Source organism: Ambystoma mexicanum, chromosome 5p (assembly GCF_040938575.1).
Source record: "Ambystoma mexicanum isolate Mex_15411 chromosome 5p, UKY_AmexF1_1, whole genome shotgun sequence".
Lineage (NCBI taxonomy): Eukaryota > Metazoa > Chordata > Amphibia > Caudata > Ambystomatidae > Ambystoma > Ambystoma mexicanum.
The window spans coordinates 451686964-451713049 of NC_090930.1; positions in this window are offsets into that span (position 1 = coordinate 451686964).

The following is a 26086-nucleotide window of genomic DNA, read 5'->3' on the forward strand; positions in this document are numbered from 1 at the left end:
CAACAACAAAGCAGCAGGACAAGAGAAAAAAGAAAAAAAGAAAAAACGAAAAGAAAACACAGAGTACAGTACATGCCGTTCCGTTGTCTTTCGTTTTCCTTTGATACTACTATTAGTCTTCCTTTTTCTTTTTATAAGAAGTCAATTTTTACTGCTCAGACCCGGGAACTTTGTTGGTAATTGCTTCCCAAAATTTGATGATTTTGATAATACGTTTTGTGTTATTTCCTGCTAGTATCCTTGTCCATCTTCGTTCCGGATCTAAGGGAGCACCGGAGTATAACCATCTATCTCTACAAAGGTTCCGTTGTTCTGTTAGTCCTGTGCACTTCATGATTATGTGACGTAAAGTTTCGACTTCAGATTTATCTTTACAAAATCAACAGTACATGTAGTTCTCAGGTATTTGTTTTATCATTCCGAGTCTTTGTCTCGTCAGTAGAATATTCAGCCGGAATCTTAGGAAAGTTTTTCTAATGATCTTGTCAGGAAATTTCTTCAGATATTCCAGAAGGTGATGCAGTGATCTTATATCGATATTGCTTGTTAAAGAAAGTTTGTATGTTGCATTTATCGCCATTGTTTTGATCCAGTAATTTCTTTGGAGTGCCAGTTTAGCTTTCTGTGGCCGATTTACCAACATTTCAAGCTGGATATCCTCTCGTTCTAGCAATTTAATGCAATCTCCTTTACATTGTTTCAGTAAAGTTGCATTTGTTGCAAGATTTCTATCTCATAAGATGTCTATCGCTGGTAGTTTTTCTGTTATTTGAGTTTTCCTAAACAAGTTAAGGGAATTACAATTTCTAACGGTTTCGAGGGATTTTAGGCCCAGATTGTGCCGTCTACGAAGTGCTGGAAAAGAAGCTGGCAGTGCAATTATTTTATGCCATATTGTGCCTTCTAATTGATTCCAGAGTCCTTGTGGGGCGTTGATCAAAGATTCTGCTCCATATGTTAGTATTGCCGTTATTTTTTGTGTGAAAAATGTTATTATGCATTGAATATGTCCCGTATTTGCCATGAAGCATCTTGCCTTGTTGTGCTAAGCATAGTGCTTTTTCTTTGTTTAATTCAGTCCACTGTTTTTCAATTTCAGATTAATTTACTAACAGACCCAAGTATTTTATATTTGTCACTGTTTCTAATTGCCATCCAAAAAGAAGGTCATTAACTTTTTGTTGTATTTTTGCGTTAGTGACATAACTTTAGTTTTTTCCCATTGATTTTAAGGTCATTTTCTTTTGCGTAGTCCATAAGATGATTTATAGGCATCTGTAATCCTACTTTTGTTTTGTCTAAGCATACTATGTCATCCGCATAAATGATGTGTCTGACTTTTGTTTGATTTAATCTGGGAGGGTTTGTTACAATTGTAAATTGGTGTTCGGGCAGGTCTTAGATATACAGGCTAAATAATGTTGCTGCGAGAGGGCATCCTTGCTTTAATCCGTTTGCTGTCAATATTCTGGCAGTCAGGTTTCCTCTTTGTGAGATTCGGACTTTGATAGAGGTATTGGTGTATATCAGGATAATCAGCTGTAGAAAATCATTCGGGCAACCCCAGGCTGTTAATTTATTCCACAATTTAGATCTATTGATTTAATCAAAAGCCAATTCCAGATCGACAAATACAGCTAATGTTGTTGTCTTTTCTCTCATTGCTTCTAATTTCGGAAGATTTAGTATTAGGAGGTTAATGTTTGTCCCCGCATTTTTAATGGAACCAGTTTGTCTGTGGTCTAGTCTTCCATTTTCTTTTGCTCAATTTACTAATTTCTGTAGGACAAGTGATGCAAATACCTTGCCAAGAGGATCTAGTAATGCAATTGGTCGGTAATTTACCACTAGGTTCCTTAGTCCAGTTTTGTATATTGGAATAAGGACAGCTGTTTTCCAAGTTTGCAGGATCTCGTTGTGTTTCGCGATGGCTTTGAATATTTTTTGGCAAATTTCCACCCAAATTTCTGGTTGCTGTTTTAAGAGGAAATTGCTCGTTGCAGGGGCTCGTGAAGGATTCAATTTTTTTAATTTGGGTTAAAATCTCTGAATAGTCCCACTTGATCTCCCATTTTGTATCTCTTGCCAGGGTAATTGATGGAGTCGAAGCTTTGTATAGTTATATAGTCCTTAGTTGTTTCTTCCTCAAGGCAATTATTGTGTTGTATGCATGTTGATGCACTACTTTGTTCTTTGGATTAGTTTTAGTTATAAAGATAAATGGTTTCAAGATTTCTGTATAATTGAAATTTGACTCCTGTTGTTTTAGGAGGCATTTAGCATGGACCACCAGATCAGGTAACTTTGTTTCTGCAATATTTAGTCAGGTGGTTCCGCTATGCAGTTCCAGATTTGGGAGATCAATTCTTTCAGTCTTTCTTGTTCTTTCCTTCCATAGAATTGTTATTCTATTATGATCACTAGTTGTTGTTGACATGTTGGTGAATTTTATCAAATGTGTAGCTATCTTATTTGAAACATATATATAGTCAAGGATTGCTTTTGCTTTCAAGCCTTTCCATGTAACTTTAGGATTTGACTTATCAATTGTTTTTTCATTGATAAGTACTAATTGTTTCTTCTCCATTTCCTTTGTCCAGAGATGCGCTTTGGTAGTTTGTTGTTGTCTTTCGAGAATGCTTCCGTCCTTAGTGAACAGATGTATGTTCAAATCCATGCATGCTATAATGTCTGCATTTGGATGATTTAGGCGTATTTCGTCAATATTTGTTGATACTGTATCTATGAATGCCTCTGTTGATGTTACTGCGGGATTCCAGTAAAGGTTGAGAATTCTTTTAACTTTCTTATCTTTTGTTTTTGGTGGGTCTTCTTTTATGTTATATTGAATTATTGTTATTTGGGTCCAAGGGTTTCGGTTGGTTGATTCTAGTATGGGCATTTTACTATTTTGTTTAATTAATGTTATTAGGCCGGCGGACGGTCGAACTTTGTCCTTTTTAATTGCGGGATTGCTACAGACATCATAACCTTCACATACTGGAGATGTTATGAGGCATGTCTGTTGAAGGCATATTACTTGATGTATCTGAAGATTGATGTGCTCATTTTGCAGAATATGTCCTGAACCTCTTGTATTCCAATTGCATAATGATATTGTATTGTTTCCATCCTCTGTTTTTAGTTGTTATTGAGTATCATCTTCTGTCTCTTCATATGAACTTTCTGAATAATCGTATTGCCGTCTGATTGGATGAGTTGAGTTTGTTGTTCTTGCACCTGAATTTTCTCTTTGGGATCTCCTCATATCTACTTCCTCCCAACTGTTCGCCGTCCATTGGCTCTGTATTTTTTAGTTGTCTTATTTTTGTCTCAATTTTACATCCAAATCCCAATTTCTTCAGGATATGCTTTTTTTCCATCACTCTTTTATGGGCAGATTCTGTTGTCAAATAAAGGTAAACTTGGTCTGTTTTGGCTATTCAGCATACAAATGTTTTTTAATTTGGTATAGCTCTCAGGAGTCTCAAGATATTTGTTCTATTTAGAATTGGGCCATCTTGATTCGTTGTACTTTGCTTTAATAGTATCACTTTCTCATAGACATTCTTTCTTGGATCTATGAATGTTGGACATTGAATGCTTAAGTTAGAATCTGTTTTTCATTTGTTCTCATTAGTGTTTTTTGGGGCAGACTTCTAGGATAAATATGACTCTTTGGTTAGGGAGTCATCCGAGATGTTGCTATACTCATTGTACAAAATGGTGTTCTCGTCATCTGAAATTGTATCCCCTTGTGCTTTGGTATTGACTCTTCCTTCATTCATTGTCTCTTCATATTGTCTATGGTTATTATCGATGATATCTGCTGCACACTGTTTTGATCTTTCTGTGTTGTACCTTGTGTTCGTAGGTCGTCTTCAGTTACCTCTTGATATTGACCATGGGTTTCTTGTGAGGTGTCCTCATAGATGGACATGTCCATCATCATGTTATGAGCAATCTGTTCTTCATTCAGTTCTTGTTTTTTTGTTTTCTCTCCAGTTGATGACATTAGCTTCTCCTGCTCTTTGGTTTTTGTTCCGTTTGTCTGTTTTGTTTGTATTTTTGCTTGTCATTTTTCTGGAAGCGTAAGGTTTCTTAAAAATGCTTGTGAGTTTGTTTTCTTTCTTTTGCTTTTCTTTTCTTTCCTTTTGTTTTTGTTTCTTTTATTATTGCTTCTTGTGTTTGTCGATTAAAGGTTGCAAATGCTTGTTGTGCCTTATATCTCTCTTTATTTGTATTAATTAGTTCTGTATCCATCTCTTAGGTGGTTTGTTTTGATTGTATTATCGATTTTTTATTTCCATCACCTCATCCAGCTGAGTCTGCATCTAGTCCCAAGGGAGAGCTTCTGAAGGTTGTTACTGGTACCGTCTTATAGTTCACAGCATCTATATCTATTGTTGGATTTTTTTTCCTTTGTTTATCAGTAAGTATTTCTAGCATGGCTGCTGTCATTTGGGCTTTTTCAATTCAGTCATTTTTTGCAATTTCAAATAGTCTCGCCTGCCATTGATGAGACATTTCGGCTTCTCTGTCCAGTCTTGTTTGTATCTGACTTATTAGAGCTTCCATTGGATTTAGTTCTGTTTGCACCATTGCTAGCAAAGTTGCTTGATCTCTAAAGTGTTCTGCTATGTTTTCATAGAGTTTTAGAAATGGAAGTAGTGCATGCGTCTATGCTGTGTTCATGATATTTTGTAACTCTTGCATAGATGTGGGCAATGTTTGTTGCAGACATTCATTGTCATTTTTTCACCTACATTTACGATTCATTGATTTGTGGTTACCAGATTCTTGATTGTCTTCCTTCTCTACTCTTGGTGAGATGTTGCTTTCCATCTTCATTTTGTTGTGTTTCAGATTACTATGAGAGTTTTCAGGCCACCTATTCATGTTGCAGTCTATCCTCGGTGTTGAAGTCATTCTGATTCCTTTTATCTTTTCATGATGATCTGACAGGTCGTATGCAGCGCCCTTTTCTCTGGATTCACCATTAAGTCTTCAATTTCTTTTAGATCTAGTGACAAACTTTGTTTTTGTTTATTTCCTGTTGTATTTTTGGCATTTATGTGAAGTTTATTTTCATTGTATTGTAACTGCCATCTTAATTTTGCTTGCATTGCTTTGTCCTTTTGTGTTGTTTTTATCATTTCCTTGTTTTCAGGACATGGTGTTTCATTTTCTCGTGTTGTTTGATTACCAAAAGCACTTTCCTGTTTCAATCCTTTTATTGTGTTGTTTGAGAGTAGAGGAGTTTGATTTGCAGTGGTTGTTTCTTTTTGATCAGCGTTTCAATACATTCTTCCAGTAGTAGATATTCATTTTTATCCATTATTGGAGGCTGTAAAAGTGGTTGTTGTTCATTTATTTCTATAATATCATTCTCCCTGTTGACAGGTGTTTTAAGGTCTTAATTATCCTTTAATTCTTCATTCCATGTTGTTGGACATGTTAGATCTTCTGGAGGATGCTTATCTAAATTCATCGTAGTAATATGATTGAGTGTCGCTTGTTCTTCTCTCACATCTCCATTGATTATTTCTGTTTGTGGTTCCTAGGGTGTTTGGGTCGACAGTTGTAACAAGGCATTAGCTAATTTAATGACCTGTCGTGTTGCTGGTCTCACTTGTATTTGGTTTGGTTTTTCTGCCATGGTATCGTTATTTTCTCCCATGGATATGCGGTAAGTGAGTTTTCTTTTTCCTTTTAGAGTTCCAGGATCTGATTGTTTGTCACAGACACAGGAGATACACCAAAAGCCTCTGTCTCCTAATATGTCAATAATTACATGATAGATATTTGGTTAGGGCGGGTTGATTCTGCAGTTACCAGTCTGTTTTTCTATCCGCCCGTCAATCTTTTTTGACTGTATATGCGCCATGGCTGCCTCCAAACCCGGGTCCGTGTCCGGTCTGCGTGAATGGGGACTTACCGGGACATCCCGACCTGCGTGGACCCAGTAAGTCCCCATTCACCCAACGATTCCCCATTCCCATTTGAGCCCCGACAGGGCTCAAATGGGAATGGGGAAGGCACTAATTACGGGCCTTCTAAAAGCAGGCCCGTAATTAGAGCCCTGGTCCCTTAGCGGGACCCGTAAAGAATGTGTGGTCAGACCACACGTCCTTTGCGGTTCCCGCTAAGGGACCTCAGAATTGGGCGGTAAGGGTTTACTGGCACCGGTCTCCTTACCGTTGCCCGGTATCCCTTACCGCCCAAGTCGAATGAGGCCCTAAGTCTTTGACCATTTGAAGAGCAAAATGGTCGATAGAAGTGCAAGATGGGTGGGCACTCTGAGGGATAGGTGCTAATTCAATGAGAGGTAGGGGAGAAGTAGGAGAGAAGTAGTTGGGTGTACAAGAGGTGGAGGAGAGGTAGTGGGCAGAAGGAAGGTTGGAGAGTGTGAGAGATTAGGGCTTTGAGAGTGTCATGAATTTTAGAGATTTTAGAGGGAAAAGTAGCAAGCAAAGTCATTAGCAGAAAGGGAGAAGGTAATGGGTATCGGCATGGGAGGTGTGGGCTAAGATTGTACGGTAGATACTCAGCGTATAGGGCAGCAAGGGATTTTTTTTGTAGCCAAAGTGTAGGGAAAATGTCGACAATCCGGGTCTGAATATAAGGAGACGGTATACATGCATTACGCCGAACGAAATTTCATCCTGGGACTTTTCATCGCCGACCCTTTCATCAGCAACATTTTTTTTTCACATTTTATTTTAGGGGGGGTGTTTGTGCAGGTTGGGGTATGATTATTTAAGTAAGGGGGGTGTTGGGGGGGTGCAGCCCCCCTAAAATAAAATAAAAAATACAAATAAAAATGTTGGCGATGAAAGGGTCGGCGATGAAAAGTCCCACGATGAAATTTCCTTCGGCAAAATAACGTAGAACCAAGTAGACAGGCAGGGATGGGAAGGTGGGAATGTGCAAGCAGGAAAGTGTTGATCAAATGTTTTCTTAAGTGCATAGTGAAAGTCAGAGGAAATATGGTGAATTGATGAGGCATGAATAGGGGAAATAGATAGACAAGAGGTCCTCACATCATCAAGGTAAGGCTCAAAGGATACTGGCCTGCATTTCCTCCTAGTCATTAAAGAGGGGAGATGAGAAGTAGAAGGGGGAGGGATTGAGATGTTAAAGTGACCAATGGAGTTATCAGAGGGAGACAGATCAATAGAGCGGTTGGTGCAGGAAAGTGAATTAGAGAAAGGCATGGTCAAAAGAGTTCCCGCCAGAGTGGGTAGGTCGGTCATGGAGGGAGTAGAGGGAGTGGTCAGATAGGATGAATTTAAGTGAAAGACAGGTACCTACAGAGAGCTTGGGAATGTACAAGTCTGCAGGCATGACAATGGGGATGTCGGTAGGAAGTGACTCAATGAGAAAGGTCAGATCAGAGAAGGAGTTGAGAGGACCAGGGGTTGATAAAGAACCAGAATAGTGAGAGAAGTAGGAAGGGGGATTTGAATAGTGGCATATTCAAAAGAGGAAGTGTTGATGTCATGGGGAGTATAGGGGCAATGTAGAGGGCCTTATTGATATGGAAGCCCACACTGTCACCATTCCCAACAGGTCTGGGAGAGTGCGGAAAGGTAGCAGAGTAGCAGAGTCAGTGTTCAGAGCTGCTAGTGTAGCAGAGTCATGAGGTAAGATACAGGTTTCTGTGATAGCAAGAAGTGAAGGGTGATAAGAGTCGAAGTGTTCAGTTATTTAGGAACACTTGTGTCAGAGGAATTGTGCATTCCAGAGGCCAAGTGAAAGAGTGACAGGAGGTGGGGAGAGGAACAGATGTTGTACGGTAGGTGAGGGGGATAGATAATACTGGCGATCCATATGGTTTATTAGCGACCTTGCATTATGTTGGGGCGGTGGGGTTAAAATTTCTCTACCGTGTTGGCTATAATGACAGCATGTTTGTTCAGCGAGGTCATTGTATTTCATGTATGTGATGGCTTTTGGAACTGTGGGTAGATTTAGGCAAGGCAGGCAGGTCATGAATCTGCTTGGGTCAAGTGTGCATTTCAAAAGTGAGCTGAGGTTCAAGCCGCTGCCTCTCCAACACACTGTCCTGCTTGCTCCCCACAAACCAATATCTATCTATCTGTGGTTTTTGGTCTATGCCTTACATGCCTTCCTGCTCCTCAGCATTGGGGTTCTGTGCTGAGCGCCTCTCAACCTGCATTTTACCACAATACACAGTGGCATATTCAGACATTCTGCTTCCCTAGGCCCAAATAAGTGCATGTTCCCCCATCTATACTCCACCTCTGCCAGACTCTGCACCTACACCAAACTATGTCAGAGTTTACCAAACTACGCCTCTTCACCCCCATTTTGGCTCCATAACATTGTACGGACGTTTTTAAGGTTGAAGGGATTAGCAAGTTATTGCTTCCTCTCTATTAATTCAAGCCTGTCATCTTCTATGTTATTTTACTTGAAAGTGTGTTTTCAGATTACTGCTGCCCAAGATTTAGAGAAAGCAATGTATTAAAAAGCTGAGTGCACTAGAGGTAATTGTTGCAGCTAATTGTCTACTTTCGGTTAGGTCGAAAACAATATTTTAGAGGAAGTGATAAGTACAAAAGCTGTCTGTAATATTAATGCAACATAACTACATTTCTACATTCGTTCTTGCCAAATGGTAAAACTTACATATGAAATGTATGCAAGTGATACAGGCACATCTTATAAAAATGTTGAATAAAAAGAACTCAACTCCCTTCTCGTGCATTCAGCTCTGGTGTTAGCAATGGGCAAAATCGAAAGCAGGCAAGGTACCTGCTGCAGCCGATGTACCTCCGATCTCTCGGGCAGGAGCGACATTAAAATATGGCAAAATCGAGGGGCGTAGCTTTGTGCCGAGGCAAGATGGCCGCCTAGAGGATAGGCTCTGCCTCACAAATTATTTAATTTGCATTAGGTTCTGTTATTTTCTATCAAACTTACCTGAATCTTCTTGCTGCGCGTCGCTGTCATTCCGGATCGGCTCGGTAAACATTCTCCACGGCTCTGTCGTGTAGAACGGCTTCTCTCGCGGCAAGCTCCTCTCATAGGCTTCTTCATCCGACGTTCGTCGGAGCGCAAACCGCCCCTCGTGTGGAGAGGAACGGCGTCGCGTATCAACTGACGAGCCAGATCAGGCCTGCATCTTGGCTCCTTCTCACAAGTGCGCCACCTGCTGGGAGACAAGATAAGAAAAAAAAAAAGTAAGAAAAAGTAAGCAACAGTTTAACATTTGACTAGATAATATTATACATGAAAATATACAGAAGGGGAAAAAAAATACTTCATTATTTTTAAGCTGAGAGAAAAGAGGGAAAGGTTTGATCGATGAGAGTGGAGATCTAAGTTTTCTACTTTTCTTTAGGAGACAAGAAGATCTTTGAAGGGGAAGTGAGGCAATATTATAAAGACATACGGATAAAATTATAGTACTTTGCACGTTATTCAGTCTTCCTTCTGCAAAAACTCTCCTTTCCTTTAAATATTCCATCAACTGCCACATCTTCTCGCTGCAACATTTCTACTCTGTACATTCAGACTGGATAATAATCACCCAACATGCGTACTTCTACAGCTCTACAGGCTGGAACCTCTCTTTATGGTTAACGGCTCTGGACAACATAACTATTGTAATCTTCCGTAGTATATGCCTTATTATTCTCAGTTTTTCCATATTTTGGTCTCCTAATCTAAGAGTAAAGCTTTATGAATAATATGGATGTAATAATTATATACTACGAGTCATCATAAATAATTTCTACAAAGAATCATACGCCATAACTACTTACATCTGTTAGTAATTGCTCAGCTATGGCAACCAGCAAAGCTAACCAAAAGAATGGTGCCTCTTCTAAGGATGCTACCTCCTCTTCCACTACTCTGAAAAGACCCAAAAGTGACTCACCACCTCCACTAGGTATTTCAGACCCTGCTATTGAAGCCATTCTTGCTGAAATTAGGGCACTCAAACCCTTTATTGAAACCACAAATACTAAGCTACAGCAATTAGATGAAAGGTGGATGGGAGTCAACAACAGAGTGGGAGAGGTTGAGGAAAGAATTGGTGATCTAGAAGATGTTTCCCCTAGGGTTGCGCAATTAGAGAAATCTATTAAAGGACTCCAAAAACATAATGAAGACTTAGAAAATCGCAGCAGGCGCAATAACCTACGCATCTCAGGCCTACTTGAAGGTGCTGAGGGTACTGACCCCATTGTTTTCCTACAAAAATTCTTACCGGCCATACTACATCTGCCCTTGGAAACTACTTTTAATATACAACAAGCCCATAGGATTGGTCAACCCTCAGTCTCTTCCGCATCTCGTCAGATGCCAAGAACGCTTATATTTTACCTTTTGGAATATTCTCAACTACAATTTATTATCTCCACAGTTGAAGAACGTAAATCTCTCATTTGGCATGGCAGTAAGTTATTTATCTCACAGGATGTGGCTAAAAGTACAGCACAAAGAAGAAAAGTTTTTTTGGCATTCCGTCCTGCTCTAAAACAACTTAATGTCCGCTATGGCTTATTCCACCCATGCTCCTTTAAAGTAACATATGAGGGACGCTCTGCAGTTTTTGATGATCCTGCTGACTTAAGGCTCTTCATACAATCCATTAAAAATGATGGCATGGACACCTCCTCTCCAGGAGCGGCCTCAACTTCACCTACTACTTGAAACCTAGTCTCTATTACTTTACCCTTATGTTTTTATTTACCTAATTCAATGATCTTCCAATTATATTTATTATGTGGCCGGGTGCTCTTTTGGGTCCCTCTTCCACTGTTGGTCCCTCTTTTCTATTTTAGCGACCCAGTTGGCGTTTCCTATCCCCTATTTATATTTCCTCCCAAATCCTTCTCCCATGCCCTGTTTGATCTCTAAAATCACCCATATGACATGGTATGTTTCCCTCCAATGTTTGATCAAACCCCATTCTCTCCTCCCTGAGCCCCTATGTTCTTTCCTCCTGTTTAAACATTTGGGTATATATGATTTAAACCAAATGACAAATGTTATGTTTTTATTATCGTACTACAGTTATATGTTTCATGAATATCAATATTCTTCTGACTAAATGATATTTAAATGCATAACATGCAACATCAAGGGTTGTAAGAATCCTATTAAAAGATGTAAAGTCTTATCTCACTTGAATAAATTTAAATCAATGGTTTGCTTGCCTACAAGAAACCCACTTATCCCACAAACAAACAATGAAACTCAAATCTCTCTGGGTGAAGGAGGTTATCTCCAGTCCAGCTATATACAGGAAAAATGGAGTTGCTATATTAATTAGTAAAAAACAACCCTACAAAGTTCTTGCCCAAGATGCAGACACCTATGGAAGATGGGTTTGGGTAAAACTTTTAATTGACACACATCAATTCTTAATATTTACGGGCCTACATTACCAGATCCCTCCTTTTGGAATAATATTAAACAAATGATTCTGAAAAATAACTTTACCAATGTGATAATGTGTGGTGATGTCAATCAGGTCTGGGCCCTTTTTTAGATCGGAAATCCAGCTGCATCTTTAAACCCAACAAAACTCACAAATCCTTTGTGAACTGCCTAGCGGAAACAGGACTAATTGATTCTTGGAGGATATCTCATCCTACACACTTGGACTATACCTTCGATTCCCCCCCCTCACAACACATTATTACGTCTTGACTATATTTTTGCTATTAAGACCCTATCTGGATCCATTATAGATTCTAAAAACTCCAACATCATTAATTCAGACCACGCTCCGGTTATCACATCCTTTTCCCTTACAGATATGAATAGAGGTGCTTCCAGATGGAAACTTAACAATTTTCTTTTAAATGATTCAAAGTCTATTCAGTCTATTAATGCTTTCATTCAACAATACTTTAATGACAACAAAGACCACGATACCTCTATTGTCAATAATCGGGATGCTTTCAAGGCGGTCCTTAGTGGTCACATAATGGTCCTCTCAGGTAAGAATAAAAAACTTAGAAAAAAATATCTTGATGACCTCTGTTCTAAACTCACCCTTGCAGAGAAACTGTACTATATTGACACTAATTCAACAAACCTACGACAACTTATTAAAATACGCTTTGAAATCAATAAAGAAATCACTGAGTTGGCTGCAGGTACAATAATTAAATACAAAACAAAGATATATCAAACTCAAGTTCAAATCTCTCACATTCAAGACAATTTAGGCATTACCCATCATCGGTCTGATGAAATACTGGAATGCTTTAGAACATTTTATGCTGATCTCTATACTCCAGAAAGTTCTATTCCCAAAGATAATATTGATTCCTTTCTGAACAACATCAGTCGAACCACTTACCCCAAAACTGACCTGTCTCACCTTGAAACTGATATCACCGCCATTGAGATTACCAAAGCCATCCATAGCCTCGGAAAAGGCAAAGCACCCGGCCCTGATGGACTATCTACCGAATTCTACAATATATTTTCCCAAGTTTTAACCCCAAATCTTAAAACACTTTTTTCATATTTTATTTCACGAAAATGTTCCTCCAGTTCCTTTTCAGAAGCTTTACTTATCATTTTCCCTAAACCTGACAAAGACCCTACTCTTCCCAGCAATTATCGACCCATTTCTCTTATCAATATAGAAAGCCACATTTTTGCCAAAATACTAGCCAACAGAATTGAATCCTCACTCCCTAATCTAGTAAAACCAGATCAAAAAGGTTATGTAAAAGGACGTAACATATCCTCTAACGCCAGACTCCTACTAAATGCCATCAACCTAGCAGCTAGTGATAAAAAAGACATTCAAGGCTACGCTGCCATTGCATTGGATGCGGAAAAAGCTTTTGATCGTGTTGATTGGAATTTTATGTTTCAAACTCTACGTTGGCATGGTTGTGGTGAAAAATGTATTTCACTTGTTAAACTCCTCTATTCTTCCCCCAAATCCACTATCTACTTAAATGGTCAAACATCCTCTTCTTTTCCCTTGCTTAGAGGAACGCGTCAGGGATGCCCCTTTTCACCATTACTATATATCCTCTCTCTTGAACCGTTACTAGAATTAATAAGATCTAACAAAAACATCCCGGGAATTCAAGCTGGTGCCACATTACTAAAATAGCTGCATATGCAGATGATATTCTTATCTTAATTAAAACCCCCAAACTTCATATTCCATACCTCTTGAATGCACTATCGCAATTTGAGCACGTCTCAGGATATAAATTAAATACACAAAAATCAGAAATTATGCCCTTAAATCCCTACTGTCATATACACGACATTGATATGTTCGGCCTCAAATGGTGCAGTAGCTCCATTAAATACTTAGGTCTTCGTTTTGCCCCTACTATCCATGATACTATCAAACTCAACACTATAACACTACTGGACACTCTCAAGGATCTTACATCCAAATGGTCTCCACTCTACCTCTCCTGGTGGGGGCGTTTAGATACAATTAACATGATGCTTACTTCCATAATTCTATACTACTTGCAGCTCCTCTCCGTCCCATTATCCCTTTCCTTTTTTAAATCCATCTATTCTATACTACTCAATTTTCTTTGGGGAATAGGAAAAAGTAAAAGAATTGCTCTAACTAAACTTAAAGTACCCTACAACATGGGAGGTGTTAGATTCCCTGACTTTAAGTTATATCACTCAGCATTTCTTATAAAACAGTCCCTTCAATGGTTCATGGATCCCAAATCCATCGACATCCCGACTTGGTGTACATTAGAAAAACACGCAGTTCAACCACATAATATCACTGATTATATATACATATTTAAACATTCATTAAAAAATATTTTGGAACCTATTAAAGCATCCGTATTAGCCCTACAAACTTTTCTCTTTCCTCATGCTAAAACCCCCAATAAGGATCTTTCCCCTTTACTATGGCATAATAAGAACATAGTAATTAATAATAAGATCCTCAATCGCAAAACATGGATTCAAAAAGGTATCAGATTCATCCAACACATTATAGATGGTCCTTATATCCTCTCCTTCCAGCAACTCTCTTCCATATTTAACATACCCAAGAAGGATTTTCAATTTTACAATAACTTAATTAACTCCTGTCTTGATGCACTTGCCCACTTTTATTATGAGATTCTTACTCCAGACGCCCTCAGACTACTGCACCTGACCATGGTCAGTGTAGTTAGAGCATCAAAAATATACAATTTGCTCACCTCAACTTTTAAGATTTGCCCAATCCGTCTGAAATGGGAACTTGATTTAGGCTACATGTTTGAAGATCATATTTGGCTCCGCCTGTTTTCCAAAATTAAACAACTATCGGTGTCAGAAAATATTTCACAACACTATTACTTCTTCATTCATAGAGCATTCATTACTCTGGCCAAATTGGCTAAGACTAATCCGAATTATAATGCACAATGTTGGTCATTTGGCTTATCTCCTGCTACGTATATGCATATGTTCTTTGAATGTTCATATATTGTTAAATTTTGGCAAGAAATTTGGATGTTTCTCAAATGTATCTTCTGTGTTGATGTTCCTTTCTCCTTTGTAAATATATTTTTAGGTAGCTTAGCTATTACAACTTATATTCCGCCAGACTTTATGATCTATTCATTTGCATAGCCTTAAAATGCATCACTGCTAACTGGAAAGACTTTAGTTTGCTTTCTACCCAAGTTTGGTGGAATACTATTTGTAACACTCATATACTGGAGATGTGCATGGCCAACAATCAAAACACAATTCCTAAATATAATGCTAAACGGTACTATTTTACCAGTTATCTTAACTGTTTCAATGCAACTGCTCATGGTACATTAATTTATATTCTTATGTCTTCCTCATTATCTATATGTCTACACTCAAACTGTAATGCCTGGACTACACAATGTTAGAAATGAACAGATTAATTTTATGATACAATCTATTATACCCATCCTCCCCCCCTTATCCTTTACCCATCTGTTTCTTGTATGTCTCTTGTACGTCTCCCTGTACGTCTCCCCGTATCTCTATGCTTGCTACATATAAGTTACTCTTTACAGACCAGAGCTACACCTATTCATATATAACTTGTTATTTTAACAATGTTAACACCTACTATAGTTTAGATTGCAATCATTAGTGAATTTAACTAATTAATTTGTTATATAGAGAGCATATTACAATTGATCAAAACCATTCACCATGTAAATTCTTTATGGTTCTTGTTTCATTCAAAGTCTGTAACTTGTCAACATTTGTATCATTCTCAATATTTAGAACAATAAAAATTATTAAACAAAAAAAATATGGCAAAATCACACGTGAAAGTAGTAAACTACCTTGGCATAAACACCTCAGTAGGGTAAAGACATTTGGAGAAGGTTCTTGGAATCTTTGGCTGTGCACTCACGGTGGAGTAATGGATAAGGGTGATCCTGAACATTCAAGTTTGGGAAGCAACAGAATTCCACGCAGCAACACAATGCATGCACCTTTTATATCAAATGAAATGGTAGGTACTGTTTACAACATTGCTGTTTGTGCAATTGTTCAAAATACCCAACTCTCTAAGAGTAAAATTGAGAAACGGATTGGAGGTTCCAGCACAAGATTACATTTGTGGGTGTGGTTTAGAGTAAGGGTCTTAACATAAATGCTGAGTGAATCTCTCACTGGGCTTTTTGGAGATGCCTTTTGTGTAATAATCACTTAAACCAATTGCTTCATTAGTTTAATTCTCATCCAACCTGTGAGGTTGTACAAAAAAAAAAATATTCTTAAACTGCTCATGTATCTTATTCAAATGATTATTTTACTTCGAAATTCTTCCCATTATAGCAGAGACCCCAGCCAATGCATTTCGGACATAATATCCATCCTCAAGGCGGGTTCTAAAATGAACAAACAGGCAGTTTGTTCATTTTATATTCACCCTCAGTGCAAATTTAGTCAGTATTGCACTGTGTCACAACTGTTGCAAACTCATACCTGTATTAGCTCTTTACTTTGTTTCAAAATGTGTGCTTCTTCTATATTTCAAAGTGGCTTTTGCGCGGTCATCGCACTGAGACAGTGCTCTAATGTCACAGTTCCAATCTCAACAATTGCGTTTCCCATGCATCACGGCAAGTGCAGCTGTAATAGCATAAAGGAACCCCCTGTATTGGTTGTCATTTATATACCACAGTTTCTCTCATGTTACTCATTTTTCATCAGTTTTTATAATTATTACTGTCAAAAAGTTAGTTAATGTAGCTGGAATTTTACTTTGCACAGCACTACGAAACACACGTCTCTGTTTGATATGGCGCCACAAGCGCGTGGCCACGAGCTGGTGTGTTCATCAAAGTTGGTTAAGCAGTTGCTGCTTTCAGACCTGCGAATCAAGGTACTTATGGTAAACCTATTTTCTCTAAATCAGCGCATTGTTCGCTGCTTGTATCTGCATATTGTCAATCCTAGATGTACCTTTTTGTTCGTGAGGCACATTCATCAACTTCAATTCCACCCGCTGCATCCATGTGGTCAATGATTACCCAGTGCCGCTGGTTGGCTTGCTAACTTTTACATGATACGTCAGCGAGTAAAGTGTGATGACGTATGCGGATATGTGCCCTTGTAATATGATGTGAACCTGCGTATCGATGCTGTTATAGCTGACGCGTTCCCCAGGTAACGTTACGGTATTCTGTTCTATTCCTTTCCTGTATGAGCATAAATAAACAATACAGATACCTCAATATCGTCCTTTACATTTGATGCAACAATTTGACCAACTTTTAACACACATTTGTTGAACAAGTTATAGTGAACCAAATCATATTTCCAGGCAATTGTATCAAAATACCAATATACACCTTTGAGATATGTGTTAAGAAATCAAAACCTCATGATTTACATTTTGTCAACAACAAAGTAATAAAGTAAAGAAATATTGTGCAAAAATGTTCATCCTGTTTCGATGCTATATCCACACTTCCATTCCATATCACGGCTTCTCCTTAATTGTTTCTTTGGTGAGTCATGTGAACAGCTGCTCTTTCTCCTAAAATCCACACGGTATGCCCTCTTGCAAAAATCACCTCCAAATTATGCAGAAAAAGATTTTTCTGTCAGAAAGCATAATGACCTTAATCTTTCTTCTGATTATAGACTTTCCATGCTATATTTAATCTTCATGTGTGAAACTTGAATTAAATGTGTTATCATGAAATAAATCAAATAGATTTCTTCTCCAAAATATATTGATACAGTTATACTTCCTCATCATTATAAAAAACAATGTAGACTTAGTTCTTCATTTAGCCCGGCAGGAACCACTGAGTCTAATCTTTGAATCTAATAAGCTTCATGTTGCTCCAATCGTGTGCCAATGTTCATGCGCAAATGTTTAGAGTTAATCACTTCCAATACTTGAAAATGAATTTGTGCTATTTGATGTTTGAATACATTGAAGTGTCTAGCAACAGGTGAATTCCCATTATTAGTCCTGATATTTGATTGATGTTCATTCCATCATAACTTCACTCTATGACTTGTTTGACCAAAGTAGGTGAGTTCGCACGGACATGTTATGGTGTAGATGAAATTTTGAGTGTCACAGGTAGCATAGTCTCTAAGTTTGATTTTTTTCACCAGTTTTTGAGTGCGTAAAGATGTTGCCTTTAGTAATGTTGTTGCAATTACTGCACAAGAGACAGGGATATGTTCCTGGGTGTTTGCATACTTGTTTGGCAGTTACCTCAGTTTGTGTTTTGACTAACAGATCCTTCATGTTCTGGCTTCTTTTAAATGTGAAAATTGGCTTCTCAGTGAAATGATTCTGGAGTCTTGTGTTGTTTGATAACATGGGCCAATGTTTCAGAATAGTTTGCTTGAACCTGTTTGTTTGGGTACTGTATTTAGCTACAAACACTAGAGGATTTTCCGATCCAGTCCTCTTTTCCTTAGGGTTCAACAAACTTAGGGTAAGGATCTTAGGGTAAGGGTCTTGCCAGGTTGTGTTTAAAGTAATTTAAAATGTGTGTTAACTCTGTACAGTTAGTTGGACTGTATGATACATAGGGACATTTTGAGATGTGTGGGTATATCTATATAGATGTCCGGCTGTCGTTTGAAGTATTGTTTCACAGTAAAAGTCCTACCATGTGTTTAAAATATAATCAATGTAAAGATGACTTATAAGCATCACAGTTGTGCATTATGTGACATACGTTGCAGTTGGTTCTCCTGGTAGTGCTGAGCATGCAGCAGAAAGTCATCAAAGACACATGATAAATCCATCAGGAATGCCATATGCATGCTTAGCACTAAGCAACTTCTGTAAAGATGGCTGAATTCATATCTTTACGGGACACCATTACAGCTGTCAAACAGTATGTACCTTTGGCACACAATTTTTGTTCTCACCCTTCTTTGACTTTGGGTATCCTTTCATAAATTTCTTGATGCACTTGCGCATTCAGATTTTCTCTTTGCCATTTTAACTTCTCTATGATCGGTTTCATGCTTGCACTTTTTGGGTGTCCACAGACCTCTGAAAAGTAGGTCCGTAGAGGGAAATTATTGCTTGCTTTTGAACATAATTTTTGTGCCACCTGTGGGAACCCTGTGCAGACCTTAAGCATAGGCATGCGCTTAATATTGTAAAATGATGCATCATTTTTAACCTTTACTTTTCTGAAGGGAGAACACTATTTTTTGCAACGTTTTGGAAAAAATGCCTATCATGTATTTGAATATAAACGTGTTTCTTAACACAGTGTTTATGTGTATTGATTAGAAAAACTCCAAAGATAATGTGAAGTGGCACTAATAAAACAATGAGGTTTTGGCTATTTTGCATATTAAAGAGCATTTTGGCATAGACAAGAATTATCAAAGAGAATTACATCTGCCATATATGTCTGTGAGAATTGTATGAGTGAATCACTAAATACCTAAAGCATGCTGGGTCTGGGACACATTTCCACAGTGGCCCGTAACAATAAAGCTTTTGAAAATATCAAGCATATATACAAGTTTGGCCATCAAAGACTTTAGTTGTCAAAGTGGGATGCCTGCTAACAGCTAAACATTACTCTCAGTGTTCTGAATCAGCCAGACTCAGAGAAACAAAATGGCTTTTTCTCAGATGTAATGCTAAATTTTCATTTAAACCCATTATAACATTCTATACAAAGAAAGTAATTCCGGTAATTACATACGGTAGCGACGCAATGATCCACTCACAACCTAAAAACTGGACGAAACTTGAGGTAAGGTTTTGGAGGAAGATTTTAAGACTACCAGATTCATATCCAATGGCCAGAATTCGCTATGAAGTCGCAACTCAATCACTATCCTCAATAGTGATATGTAAGTAACTCGACCTTCTAAGAAAACTTTTGATGAAAGACGAAGTATCAGCTATAGCAATTCTGAAACACAATCCAACTGCTTTGCACAACACAGTTTTACGGACATGGAAAGAACAACTACTTCGACAATTAAAAGACGTTGAAATATCGCTTGAAATCCTCATGAACAGACCTCAATATGCGAAAATCAAATTGGCAAACAACGATTGGATTAGAACCTGCCATGACAAAACTCTATATTCCAGAAACCTTCAATGCCAATCAGACATACGAGCACAAAATGAAATTCCAAAGTACATGGAATTATTTCCTGATCACAAGGTCTGCACAGTCTATATGGAGATTCGTCTGAATAATATACCCACAAGAGACAAACTTACGATGACACGAGAAAATTCCGAAAACCGACAGATACTGTCATTTTTGCAAAGACAGCAAAGTCCCGGAAACATTTCATCATTTAGTAATGATCTGTCCAGAATTAATGGATAAAAGACTGATCTTTGGCAAATACTTCAATATATTCGCTCAGCAGAGGTCAAGGACATGTGATGGTCATTAATACTGAATGGACGTTAAAATAAACTAATCTTCACAATAGTTCAATTTTTACAACATGTTCTAGGGCTAGATGCCAGACTTTAAAAGGAGCAGAAGTGTAGCTCCTGATGACTATTTGTCTTTGGTGCACCTAGAATGACAGCAAGAAACTCTCCTTTTTTCCCTATATGATGTCTAATTTACCTGTTGATATACTTTTCTTTCCCTAAATGTCGAAATGTATACCTTTTCATTTTTTCTCACTATAAATTGCAACAAATGAAAAGTTTGTAACAAACTAAATCATTTTAAATTAAAAAAAATAACAAAATGGCTTTTTATTAAAAAATGGCAACCAGTAACTTGAAAACTGCAATAAAATGATGTTCCTCTGATAATCTGCCACCCTAGGCCTGTGCCTAATCGGCCTTGTTGTAAATACATCTATGTGTGCTATACTAATATTGCTTTATTATAGACCTTTTTCACTTCGATGCCAGGTACCCTTAACAATTCCTTCTTGGAAACCATTTATAAAGGCATGGAGTTATTGTACTTGTATTATTATTGACTCAAGTAGGCATGGGTAAACTATGTTGTGGGAATCTGAAACCAGAATTGGAAAGCAATGCATTTTCTAGCTGACTGGAGTCTGCTGGATCAATGACCTGTGGGAAAATAATTATATGGGGTAGGGTGATTGCAAGGTGACTTTTTGAGTGAAGTGCTCCAAAAAAGTTACTTCCTCACACTTAGTGACCCTTGAATATTGACCCACAAAGGGGCCAATAATGTGGGGACATACAAATAATCCATAGTGGAAGTAAGCACAAGTTTTCTTTTCTGCATGCATAATTGTGTGATGTTCCTGACTGTGCGCGTTATGCGAAGTTGAGAGGATTACTGTTTTCTTTGATTACACGAGTTGAACATTTCTTTTCACCTGCAGCATTCATTTAGCAGATCACATTTCTCACTAATTCTGTTTGCCTAAAAAATATGCCAAACATGTGTATGCATAAGGCAGTTCTCAACTATACAGTTGGGTGGAAGAATTGAGGACATAGCCCCTTTAGTTAATAATGTGCACATGTGAAACATAATACACATGCTTACCCACATGTGTGATCAATATTACTGGCTAAACGCCCATTTATCATAAAGCAATGGGTGCATATCTACATATGTGGATGTTTATTCACGCAGAGTGTGAATGACGTAGGTAGAATGGGGTGTCCATGTACACACAAAGAATAAAAGAACGCGCACACAGCTTTGGGGTTAGCCCTGCTACTGCTTCCTCTTGGTGACTGCCACTGGCTGTTTATTGTTTGGGAAATGGTGCATGCTAGTACAAAACTCCCAGGGCGAGGTGGGGCGGGAAGTGGCCTATCAAATATGCTGGAGTGGGGTGCAAGGGTATACACGCTCTGAGTAAGAGAGGCCTCACTGGAGAAGGTGAACTCTAAAATGGAGATGAGAACTGACATTACACTCACCCTAAAACTGTCCTGTCATCAGTGGGATGTTGTATTGTGCAGGGAGTTAGATATGCTGACGAACCTGGGGGTGCAGGTATGGGAAGCCGAGAAACCTAGGCCTGCAAGAGTAGCAGAAGACAACAGTATTTGGCGGTAATTAATCTGTGCAATCTCTGTCCCATTTAAAATGTAGATCGTTTTTTTTTCAAAACAAAACTCTAAAAAGAAACTCTAGCTGTAACCTCTAAAAATTATACTCTAAACTTTGTCAAAACTCTGAACACTAATACCAAAGGGCCAGATTCAGTAGCGATACAATAATCGGAATAAATGGTATCATTTGAAAATTTGATTAAAAATGCCATAACTTACAATAAAAAAGTGAATTAACTTCCATCAGGTGCAAAAGCCCATCTACTAAAGAATGATTTTCTAAATCTGTAAGGGCAGAAGCCTATGTAATCAGAACCCAGTTCACTAAGAAAAGACACATTCACATCAGCCAAAATACTCTGGCCATCTGCTCTGAAGATACACATCACTCAGACAAACAACAACAATATAAAAATCCAAAACAACAAAACCACAAACTCATTCATACACATTGTTCATCGACGAAGGTCACGCGCCACGTGATGCAGTGACACACTGCTTGCATAATACTTAGACCAACCTTTTGCAGGAATAACTTATGACACAGGAGACTCTTCTTGCCAGTCACTGAAAACTTTAATGAGTTCCAATGAATGTACACCTCAAGCCTAAGATCCCATTATGATTGCACAAACACGCGCCGAGCTTCGGTGTGTGAGGAATCAGTACACTTCTACTGGCCCTTTCCAGCAAATAGGCTGGGGAAGACAGACTACCAGTAGTAAATATGGGTGCAAAGGCCACAGTTTTTATTATCTGTCTGGAGTGGCCGATGAAACCATATTCTTTGCAGAACAAACACATCTTGTCAACAAGGGGGCATTTTGCTTATATATATGTATGATGCACGCTAATAATGATGAACACCACAATACATAGAGCATTTGTACAATGGATGCCAATTGTGCCTGCTACAACTACACACACCCTATGACATCTCTAACAGGTGCAGATGGCTGGTCGTCTATACTTTCACACTCAGCTGCCGCACCAGAAACTATTGCTTTGCAATCCTGCTCTCTCGCCATATGTATTCTGGCAACTCATCGCTCACTGCTGCACCAGCAGCTAAGAACTCATCAAGTGTGCTCTTGCCATCCGTAACCTTGCATAAATCAGTTGCTGCTAAATTGGCAACTTAGACCCCCTCGAGTATGCTCCCTTGGCATCCGGAACCTAGAATACAATCCCAAAACCTCTTCAAGTATGTTCTCTTCCCATTAGTAACCTTGAATTCAATCCAGTGCTGTTACATCAGAAACCAAGACTTCATCAAGTATGCTCTTGCCATCTGTAACCTAGCATACAATCTGTTGCTGCTACATCAGCAACTAAGACCTCATCAAGTATGATATGACATGGCATTTGTAACAAGCCTGTACACAATGAATGCAAATTCATTGCTGCCACACCTGCAACTAAGACATCATCAAGTATGCTCTCTTGCTATCCGTAACCTAGAATATAATACGTTGTTGGTATATTTCCAACTAAGACCTCAAGTATGCTCTCATGTCATCTGTAAGCTTGAATACAATCCATTGCTGCGATATCAGAAACTAAGACCTCATCAAGTATGCTCTCTTGCCATCTGTAACCTAGAATACAATCTGTCACTGCTACATTGGAAATAAGACATATCAAGTATTTTATTTATTTATTTAATTGGTATGTTTATTTATTTATGTTATTGGTCTTTTATAACGTGCCTAATGCTGTACCTTAGTTCAGTTGCTAAACCCAGATCCAGGATTCAAACATCTGTTACTCTGCATGGTCTTGCTTCCAAAACCAGCAGGTTGGCCCTGTGCTATCCTCCGTTCACTCCATTCACTATGCGCTCTTGCTATTTGTAACCTACAATACAATCTGTCACTGCTACATTTGAAATAAGACATATCAAGTACTTATTTTATGTATGTATTTATTTATTTATTTATTTGTTTATTTATTTATTTATTTTATTGGTCTTTTATAACGTGCCTAATACTGTACCTTAGTTCAGTTGCTAAGTGCAGATTGTAAGAAGATTCAATTCAACACTACAGCTAAGTCAATGCCTAGTCTGGGATACTGAATGGAAACCCTTATTGATATATCTTTATGTCCAGTTCATGAGTTCTGGATGACTACCCCTATATAACACCCCTCTCTTAGAATCCCCCTGACCCCACTGAGCCAAGAAGTAGTTCTGTTTTGCAAGTTTAAAAGGTTTATTTGAGAATTTAAGCTATATATATATATATATATATGATTTCAAGGGAAAAGCAATGAGGAATAAAATGCAGTACAGAAATACTTGATATGATTTTAGCAAAAGATAATATAATCACTTTTTCTCTGGCAATTCACCCCCCTCCCCTATGCAATGTAAGAAATGGAAGGAGATGGAAGTAACACACACAGTTCTTAGGAATGCAATCAAATACAATTCAGTTCACCCCAGCAAGCTTAGACCACAGATAGAAGTTTGAAACACAGGCCCAAAATGCTTTTAAATGGTGATGGCAATGAAGTGAGAACTATGCTGAAAATGGTTTTAATTCCCTTTAGGAGGTTCAGGGGGAGTGGTAGCTACTTGGGATACGTTCAGGCTCACTTTAGCAATGATTCAGAGATGGTGATTAAGAGGCAAACGAATTTTTAGCAAGTAAAGAAATGACTGCTGAGGGTTACACGCGGCTGGATTTTTAACCAAATCGCAAATCGCGGTAAAATTCGCGAGTGCATGAATCGTGATTACGGCAAAGGTAGCAAGTCGGTTTAGGCTGGTTGAGAAGCTGAGATTCTAAGCGTTCAGAGGAAAGTTAAACCAAGTTCGTAGCCCAAACGGTTCCAGAGATACGGACGATTAAATAAAGGTAGTTTTTCGGAGTTTAAGTAAACCCAAATTGTCAGGTGACGGCTTTGCAGTTGCAGAATTGACAAATGTCAGTGGTGCAGCTTTACAAAATGACAAGTGACAACTTCTAGGAGGCAGTTCTGGTTAGATTAAAATAGTTTGGATTAAATTATTTTAACTAAGAGATTGGTTCTGCACAGTTCTGCTAGGTACTCACAATATATTTTTGAAATAGGCCTCGCCACGGATCTGGTCAGGTTTTGGACTGGACTCCGGTTCTGGTCTCGGCACTTCACAGTGATCTGGGTCAGCTCTCTGGTTCTGGTCACAATGGTCTGGGTCACTCTGGATCTCTGGTCTGGTCTGTCCGGATACAGCGGTCTCTGCACGGCTCTTGGATCTCTGCACTGGTCCTGGCAAAAGTTCTTGGCAAGGGGTTCAAGCAGCTCGCCCGGCTGTGAGTAGCTTGCAATGATTTGAGGCCTGCGGCAGAGAACTCAGCTTGTGGTTTTAGGCCTCTGATTTAGGTTCTAAAGTATAAGTTCTAGGTTCTGGAATATGTAGCTGGAGTCAGTCTGGAACTGGTATCTTCTGGATGTTGTGTGGTCCGGCAAAGCGCGTTGCAGCAAATGGATTTCAATCTCTCCACCTGGTTTTCCATGTTCCTTTTATATGTTTTGAAAGTGGGTGTGTGCGCAGCTTCACTAAGCCAGCCCCTCTCTCAACTGATCATTGGTCAAGCTTTTCTCTCTTCCTTGATAGGGGAAAGGAAATGTGAGTCATGGTGATGCTGTTTTATGGCCTGCAGAAAGGACACTCCCCTGTCAAATTACACACAAATCTATATTTGACCTAAAGACATATTTCATAGATACAGAGTGGTTTGAAATTACATGCACCCATCACGTATCACATGAGGTATACTCCGTTCAAACTCTGATGTTTCTAAGAGCTTGCATCCAGAAATGGCAATATTTTGCGCATTTTAGTGGGTTATGCAACATTGTTTTTTCATTAAAATTGATACACATATACACGGCCTGTCCATACATACTCCAGTAAATTCCCATGTCTCTAGCTTAAACACAGAGTCTGTAGTATCAATAAATAGCGGGGTTTTGCCCCAGAACGTCACACAAATTGGAGTTTGGGCTTGAATTTTAGGCAAAGTTTCCATTTTAAGGTTCCCCACATTTCACATTTCTGTCATCCGGTTACCAAGTGTTATCAGTGTTTCTGTAAAATATTTATTTTGCTTTCAATTCAGTTCTCAGAGTGTTGGAGTCCGCCTCCAAGACTTGGGTGGGTCAGTGATCACATGTCTCTTCTGCTGGGAGCTCTTTGTGTACAGTCAACAGTCAACATCAGCATATTCTATTCAAGTGCAAGAGCCTATTGTGTGGTCTCCAGGAGGTTGCCAGCCAGTCTGCCTTCTATCAATCAAGAGATCATGTGAGATTCTAACTCCTGGTGTGAATCTCCGGAGGTGAGAGGTTTCCCAGCCTTTTGGCCTGTTAATCAAATCAGATTGTCTTCTGGGAACAGCATGTGGTTAAGATTTTAATTAACTCCCAGCCTTTAATGTAAAGGCCTCTCCTGCAACTCCTGACATGCAGTTTCCCTGTCAGAGTTTAGACCGCTAGCGCCGCCTTGAGGGATTTATCGGTACTGCGTCCAGTTTTTGGATCAGTCTTGAATGAATGCATTCCAAACAAGAGATTTTACATGGA